Here is an 8,954-nt window from a genome sequence, read left to right on the forward strand (position 1 = left end):
ATGGGCCTTAGGATTAGCTAAGTGCTTTCATTGTTCACCTGTTGATTCCTATGTGAAGCACCTGTAGGAAACACATATCTGCACAGTTCAGGCATCACAGATAGTCAGTGCTTTCTCCTGAAAAATACTTCTGAACTCAGCTATTCACACAGTGCATCCTTTGCCTTTAAGAACAATTGGAATTAATTAGCAGCATGTGAAAATAATTGCTAACAGTTAAATCCCTGTTCATATAGCCAGGCCCATTGAAAAGCCAGGATAGTAAGTTTCCTGTGGTTGCCTATAGAAAACTTCTGATTTCATTTTTAATTACTAGTAGTGCTTAAATCACACCTTTGCCTGTTATGCTCTGAATTTCGAAGGTCAGTGAGGATTTATTTGTTTGTTTAAAATAAGTAAAATTAATTTACTTTAATTTTCATTCTAATTGAGTTAATTTGGTGTGAAGGAAGGAAACTTTCTGCTTCTAAGGAAATATTAACTGCTTTTATGTAATCTGACACTCTTGCTCTATCTGCCATCTCTTAAAATATTGCTGCTGACATTTGTCACCCTAGTGAGTGCAAGGAAGTGAAATTTAGTGAACTTAATTCAGATTCTTTAGCAAAAATTATGCCTGCCGCTTTTTTCTGCCACGGCTGGGGGAAAGGGTAGAAGGCCTCTAGCCCAGAGTGAAGCTTGTCTGCAGCCAAACTTTCTTCTTGTTAGAGGCTCTCCCTCTGTGCATTCCATCAAGCTGCACCTCCAAGCTGGCCTGCACATAATGACACCATGGGAAAGTTGATTGAGTTCTTGGCATTAAGCTTTGCTAACCCTGGTGTGCAGCAGCCACAGAGAGAGAGAAGCTCTGCTTTGCCTTCCCCAGCAGCTTCCAGGGCAGCTGTAGGCCCTGTGACCATGTAGGCCTCATGACTTGCAGTACTGTCAGAGTGATGGCTGGGATGGCTGCTTACAGGTGCTGAGGCAGCTCTGTATCCCTGCATTTCTATACACCATTTCCTTCTTCCTGTTGTTGTACGTTTTATCTCAACAACACAGAGCATCAAAAAGACCAGGTTTTAGCACGGTGTGTTGGTTATTTAGGCTGCTTTGCTTGGCTCTGCTCTGACACTGAGACCTCTCTTGACTGAAGGACAGCCCCTGTCCAAGCCAACCCACTGCACATTCATCCCAGAAGGATTTGCTGTCTTGGAGGGAAACAAGGACACATGCACACCTTCTGACTACTTTCACTTATATACTCACTTCTTAAAGTGAGCTGAAATGCAAAGAGATTTCTCTGCACCAGTTTCTTTTCAGCAGCAGAGGGTTCTACGAAGCCTCACAGATTCAGCTCCCTGCTGAGGCATAATACATGCAACTGTCTCCCAATAGATTTCTGCCCTAAAAAGTATCTTTTCCATTTCATTCTTTTCATTGTTATGCCATCTAACATGAAAGTAGAAAGGACAAAAGTAATTCTTTTTAGAGGCATTTCTTACTGCAGATGTGAAACTCTTAGTGGCCCTTCTAAGTTAATACACATTAAAATAGATGATCAGGCCATCAGACCCTGAGTATCCCAGGAGCAGATGGTGTATTGACTGCTAAGGGCTAATCTTCATTTTAGGCACTCTGATTGCAACTGAATCTAATGAAAAGGTATGATTCTCAAACCCCCTGCTACTTAAAATGCTCTGTTTTATTCTTGCTAATATACTTCTTTTTTTTCGAGATTGGGAAGATTAAAAGATGAATGAGATCTCAAAATTAAAAGACAACGTGTAGCCTCATGAAAATTAGATTTTTATTTCTTCCTGATAGCGCTAAAGTTAAAAATTATTAACCTTGTGTTCTAATTCTCTTCCCTGGGTTTCCAAATCTGTGTTATGTCTTATGAATCTTTGCTTAATAAAATATGAAAATCCTGTAACTCCTTCATCTACAGTGGTGCTTAGTATTTCCTAAAAATAAAAATTAGAAACCATTTTTACAGGATGAATAACTAAATACCACTGTATTAATGCAGACCAAATTGCATTGTATATTTCTTAGAGCTGTGAGCTATAAGGCACATATTTTTATTTTAAAATATACAATTTATTTTTAAAAATATGATCATTAACAATGGTATTTATTTTACATTTAACAATTGTATTTAAGTAACACTCTGACTTCTACTTCCTCTAATGGACATTTCCTCAGGATGTATTCTTATATTAGTATTTCCCATGCTTATAGGGTAGGTCTGTAAATGTTTTTAATGTTTTTTAATCCTTTTTTAGTCCCTCTACTTTACTTTGTTCTCTAATTTTTAACTAAGTCTTTTAAATGGAACTTTAAGTATTTTTGATGCTTCTGTAAGGATTTGATCAAAATCCAATTTTGCCAGTCTTTGTGACTAGTAGAATAGTTTCTGTAGTGTCATTGCTATTTTTGTTTGATAAATTAATTATTCACAAGAAAAGAAAAAAGTCATACTTGGGACTGTCCTCTGCAGGGCCAGAAGCTGGACTTTGATGATTCTTGTAGGTCCCTTCCAACTCAAGATATTCTATGATTCTTTGCTAAAAAAGATGTTTCTTAGTTCTTTACAAAGACTTCTTTGTATTTAATACAACAGAAATGTAGAGAATGACTTGGGTGAACTTGGTGATCCTGAATGTTCACTAACAAGGGAACATAAAAACCAGAATTGTTTCTATGGTTTACATGTAAAATGGATCTCTAGGTTACAGTGAGAAAATAATAGCAGTATTATTTCATCACAAAAGGAAATACCACAGTAGGAAATGAGAAACCACGCAGACAAATGATAAAGTCAGTGCAGTTTTGCTGTAATGCAATTGTGAGGCTGAATACATTTTAAAATATTACCTTTTTTTATTTAATTGAATGTTGTGGTTACTGTTTCACAGTCAATACCACAGAAATTATCATGCAGGCTGTACCTGTATATGATTTGAAAATGCAAACTTTCACCACTTTTCAGACTTGGGAAAAAAACTATGAAAAAAATTCAGGTATCTTCCAAAGAAATAGGTAAATGAAAAAAATGTCATACAATCTCTTTGCTGGTTCAGACTCAGGGTAAATTTAAAAAAAATTATGGATGCACTTTCCAGTGAAGTTGTGTGTTCAGTCTCTTCTGTATTTAGATCAATAGCATCTGAGAAATGGGGAGAGAAGAAAACTAATTGCCCTTTAGTCTTACCTCAGACCCCTAGTCCATGTCTGAAACACAGTCTCCTGCTCTAGTAGCATTTTCAGGACTTCATGCAGTACTTGGCACTAGAGTAGCTGAGTTTGGATTGCACTGTTCAGGGGTTTGTTGTAAGAGTTGTGAAAAGTAATGCTTGGACTCGTCTATCTTTGAGGTCTTTTCCAGCCATAATGGTTCTATGGATCTGTAAAAGATCCCAGTGGACTGCTCTGTACAGTGAACTCCTCTGCTAATTGCTCCACAGATAATGTGCAGCAGCTGATACGAGCTCTCTGCACTTCAGAAGCACCAACCTGCAGAGCTGCCTGGGGGAGAAGGAGGAAGAATCTCATTTCTCTGCCTGTACCACCGCTGGGATTAAAGGTATTGACAGTCACCCTTGTGTAAAAGCCTTCTGTGTGCATAAAAGGAGAGCAAAGTGCTGAAGCAAAGGTACTAGAAATGATCTATGCCTTAGCAGAGGTGCTTTTTAAGTGAAAGCAATTTGGCTTCAGTGTGAACACAGTGTAAATTACAGCACAACACCATGCAAGAATGTTATAGTTAGCAGAAAGGTATTTATACATGGATTTTTTAAAGCCTCGGGAATTCAGACTTAAGATTAAATTCACAAGCCATCAAACACCTGAAAGTTTAAAATTTCATAGTTAGGATGCACAAATTTATTTGGCTTGCTCCCATGGATGATAGCTGTCTTCCCAAACTCCCTTTTATCTCTCTTGCAGTAAATAGCATTTTTTTGATCAAGGGATTTTAAAATATTTTAAGAAGTCAGTAATTTGAAAATATTGTACTTTACTTGCACAGAAAATTGGGGAAGGGATCAAAGTGTGTGTATGGTTTTGACTTTGGCTGTCCCTGAGTTACTGATGAGCTAATATTGGAATATCACGATGGATTGCTACGAAATCACTAATCAATTCTGGATGTGTGAGCTTAACTCTGACTAATATATCCATTGAATCATGATGGATCTTGCTTTTTTGTCATGTTTTTGCCATGTGAGGATGTGTTGGGTTTTGGTTTTGTCTCACAAATGATGAAAAATCTGCAAAAAATATCTAAATCTAAGAAAAGTCTTTGAATTCCTGGAAGTTTACAGACATTGTAATGATTATTACATTCTCTTTTCTATAAAAAAACAAGCTGAGGGGAAATTATATTTCAGTCCTTGCTTTGAAACTTGACTTGAGGATGTGAGGGAATTGTGGGGGGTGAATTTTAGAATTAGGATAAAATTACTGATAACTATGAAATCTGTAGATGAGACATCATTAATGTATGGTGTTGAGGAGTATACAGGAGTGAGGAATCCATTATGTGTGTTGAAAGGACAACTGTTATTCCAGCATAAATATTTAATGCAGTTTAGTGGTGAGCTTTTCAGCTCCAGTACCTGTGAGTTGTTTGAGAGTTACTAAGCCTGTATCTTTTGTACAAATCCCGAAGTAACAGAGGCACTGCAGAGTTCAGAGCAGAAGCTTAACCCGTGTCAGACTTCACTGATGCCCTTTCCAGTCATGTGCATCCTGCCAGCTTTGCTTCTGAGTACAAGTCAGAGATAGCGGTCTGTAGAAGTAATGAAGAAATACATTGCCAGTGTTTGCTTTTAATTCTCCTTGTGACCTGGACAGCTTATGAACAAATGTGGAAGCCTAATTAAAATAATGCATTGAAAGCTGTCATTAGATTTGAACAGAGTGAAGAAGTAGTTACACCTTTTTGATTTAAAAACAAAGCAAGTTGAGAATCAGAGAGAAAAAGAAAACCTTCTTTGTTTGATGGCTCTGAGGGATTAAAATGAGTAAACAGTGGAGATGTTTGGAGAAGTCTCAGCTTTTCCATTCCTCTTCTTTGTGTATATATTCCTCCTCTTTGCAAATACTGTTACAAAAGAACCATAGGTAATTTTGGCTCTATGAAACAAATGGCTGGCAGTTTTTCAGGCTAGAAGCAGAGAATCCCTTGCACTGATCTTGGCTGATGAAGAAGACCAAAGTGTTTTCAGTAGCTCACAGAGATAGCAATGTTTTTATTTAATCAGCACAGAGTATACCATTCCCTGCTTATCTACAACAAGCATCTGTTTAAAGATTACAGTTCTTTCTATAGAGCTGCAAAAATGTGTTGACATGTTGTAAGTTGAAGGGAGATGGAGCCCTCAGTGTAATCACACAGGAGACTGCCACCACTGGAGCCAAAGGCAAAATTTGCTGTGACTTCATCCAGTTGAAGGATTCGGTCCCAGCTTCTGAAACAGTGGAAAGACAAGGCAGAGAATAAAAGGGCTGTGTGGTAGGTGAGTACTGAGTCAAGTACTTAAGAACAGCCAGCCAACCTCTGACCCCGGCCAGCCAGCAGCTCTAAAGTACTTAAAGGCCAACAGGTTTCCACTACTTCTGAGGAAAAGGAAATATGGATGTCAGAGTTTGGCTCAGTAGTCTCCCTAGTGGTGTGAAAGCAGGTACATCATGATGCAGTTTGTTTGGCTGTGGGAGGACCTCTACAAACTGTGATGTCCCACAACCACCAAACTCTTGTCATTTTCTCACAGATGTGTCTATGGATTCATACTTCACTTTTTCTGAAACAGAGATTTCTTATTTAACATCATCAAAATAATGCACAGAAACATGCATGCGCACAAATATGGTGAGGAAGGAAATGTTCCATGTGTGTTCTGTAACATCCAAGATTAACTATTGTCTCCTACTGGAGTTATAAACACCAATTAAGGTTTTTCATTGTCTGATACTAGGATCTCCCATGCATATATTTCTACAGACATATTGCAAAGCGATTTGTGTTTCTCTTCTGGTACTTTAACAGAATTAAGGCTTTGTATTGATTAAAAGTAATCTTGAGGAAAAATTTAATAGCCTTTTTTTTTTTTCTTAAAGCAGCAGGTTAAATTGAATGGCAATTAAGAGTTTGGTGTTTCATATGTTTTATTCCTTTAGTAATATCCATTGTCTTATATTTCCCTATTTTATCAGCTTTATATTTAACATTTCTTTTGGTTTTGTAACCTCACTTACCAAGAAGATATTGGGAATGCAGGGAAAAATTCTCAGCAAAAGAGTGTTCATGTCTTTTGAAGGGTTGTAGGAATGTTGAACAGATTTAGTAGTGCCTTTCAATCAATGCAGACACAATCTTCTTAGTGTGATCCAATTTGATTATGTGCATTTGTATTCTTGTGTGCTTTGAGAACACCTGTAGAGGTGCTTCTGCAGGAGGTAAAGGTAAGCAGCAATGAGACCTTTGTGAAGAGCCCATGTAATTTACATGGATTAGTTTAAATAGGGAGCTCCTACCAGATACTACATGTCAGTTGTAGTTTGTTACATAAATATTCATAGGACAGAGATAATAGAAAGGAAATCTCCTTTATGTTTCTTTCTTTAGTCTTTATGCCTAAAGACATTGAAAGTAAAATCTATAAAAAATTGCACTGTACCCTTTTTCCAATTCACAACTGAATAATTTGTTCTCATTCCAGGCCTAGACAAGCTCCCTAGTCATTTGTTATCTCTTGAACTGAATTCCATGTGAGCAGTAGGACTCTCTTCTCTTTTTCCTCTTGTGTCTGTAGGTCTGTGAAGGCTGATGCAACTTCAGGAGCAGAGCTGACAAAGGAGTACCTGCTGGTAGCATTGTAGGGTGCTACTGAGCACCTCCCTGCCTCAGACATCAGTGTCCCACCCAGGGATTCCCTCTGTTGTGATTCCCCTCTTGCTGGGGGAATGTTGGAGTAGTGGCTGCTCCTCAGGGTGCAGTAGCTCCAGTGTGGTGCATCTGGCCTACTGTCAATGAGTGTGGGGAGACCAAAGCTATGGCTGATGGTAGTCACAGGTGAAGTGGTTTCACTGGTGATCATGATCCCAGTCATGGGTTCTGAAATACCTGGCACAAATTAAGTATCCTTGTTATTTTCCTCCACAGCAAACAAGACATTTTTCCTTCATGCTTGCTAGAGAGGAACACAACTGAGAGAGATTAGCATATTTATTGGCTGAAGTAACAGAAATTTGGGCGGGGGGTAAATGTTGTGAATAAGAGTCAATTATTACTTTCTTGACTGAAAATTGATCTAAGACTATACCTGGACTTTGTTAAGGCTTGTAAAATAGCAGATGCTCTTACTGAGGCTGCCACAAATGTTTTGTGAGACTTGCTTGTTCTGATCAAGCAGTACAGATGTGAGGAAAGCAGACCATGTCCATCAGAAAGATGAAAGAAAAAGAAAGGGCCCCTTCCCACTATTAATTTCACTGTATTTGGTTCCTTGAGGCTTGTTTCATATCACTTTGGGGTTTCCACTCCTGATGTGTCTGTCATGACTAATCTCATAATTTAAAGTTTTAAGCCACTCAGGATATGGAATGGCAAAGCTCTTACAAAAGGATGACCAGCAATATGTTAAACCCATCTTAATTCCATTGTTGGAATTAAAACCACTTGCATGTAAGCATTAGCTGGATAAGACAGCAAATTGCTGCTCTCTGTAAGTGTTAAACCAACCCTAGGAAATCTTGCACTGTTATGAAATTTTGTGATTTATATCAGCTATTAAGAAATATTAAAAGTCTTCAACTATGCAGAAGTGCACTATCGCTCGAGGGGATCTGGAGATGCTTGTATTGTGAAGTGATCCCTTATGAGAAAAACTCTTCTTTATTTGACAGCTGCATTGTTCACCCCATGATCTGCTTCCAAAATATTTCAAGTTGTGGATTAGCTGCACTGTTTTAATTACTAAATACAGGCTTTTTTAATCAACCATGCTTCTAATGCCTGAGGAATTTGCCTGATCCTCTGGTAAATGTTAAGTCTTTGTTAGCAAGAGGCATTTGAAGAATAGCTCAGTAGTCTGAAGGCTAAAGAAAATCCATAAAAAACAAAGATATATTTTCATTTTTCTAGTTCTGTATATGAAAAAAAATGCTGATATGCTATAAACTATGTAGCCTTCTGCTATTTTTCTAACCCTTGGGGAATGCGGTGCAGAATGGACACTTGTTCACTTACTAAAATTTCCTTTCAACCTCACAAAGGCTTGGCTTCCCAGCTTGATGAAAACATTCTTAGGAGTTTATATATAGCACTGACTCTTTGAGCAGTATTGTTTAGTGACAATAATAACATTATTGTTTTAGTTTCTCAAAAGCTCCCTTCACAGCAGTAGTTGAATAGTAGCAGACTAAATGCCGCAGTATGCTCCTATGTGTTATACCATTTTCTTCTGTACCCACACTCATAGAAGATGCAGGTGTTTGCTTCTGCCACCAAATATTTTATATTGTTTCATAATGTCTATGGCCATAAAAGTATTACTGCATGAACCACACCTTCACAAAATGTGAATACAGCTTCATGATTTGTAAAATAGAATGAAAACAGAGATTTTTTTGAACATGTCTGTCCCAGCTGGAATCGATTAAACCAGCTTTGTTGAAGTAATCTTTTTTTTTTTTTCAAATGCCCCTATATAGTTTAAGGGAAATATTTTGTCACAGTCATTTTATCCTGGCTCGGGATTTGTCTGCCTAGAGAATTTGACAGCCCTTCCAGTGGAATGAAGTCAACACAGAGGTTGAGCACTTTTTTGCCCACTCCATCAGGATGCTTTCATTTAGAAGTAGACCTTTTTTCACTCCAGTTTGCACAATAGAATATTTGAAATGCTTTTAAGGATTTTTTTTTCAACTTCAAACATTAAGCCTAAGCTTCCAGAGCACCTCTAGACAGA

General features: G+C 37.8%; 1 long non-coding RNA gene across 1 annotated transcript; it reads left to right on the top strand.

Moving 5' to 3' along the window:
* Positions 1 to 258: 258 nt before the first annotated feature.
* LOC135443107 (uncharacterized) lies at positions 259 to 8,161 on the top strand. Its single transcript, XR_010438819.1, has 3 exons — positions 259 to 362; positions 3,447 to 3,565; positions 6,798 to 8,161. It is a non-coding gene; the product is annotated as an uncharacterized LOC135443107 (long non-coding RNA).
* The last annotated feature ends 793 nt before the right edge of the window (positions 8,162 to 8,954 follow it).

Source organism: Zonotrichia leucophrys, chromosome 2, assembly GCF_028769735.1.
Source record: "Zonotrichia leucophrys gambelii isolate GWCS_2022_RI chromosome 2, RI_Zleu_2.0, whole genome shotgun sequence".
NCBI lineage: Eukaryota > Metazoa > Chordata > Aves > Passeriformes > Passerellidae > Zonotrichia > Zonotrichia leucophrys.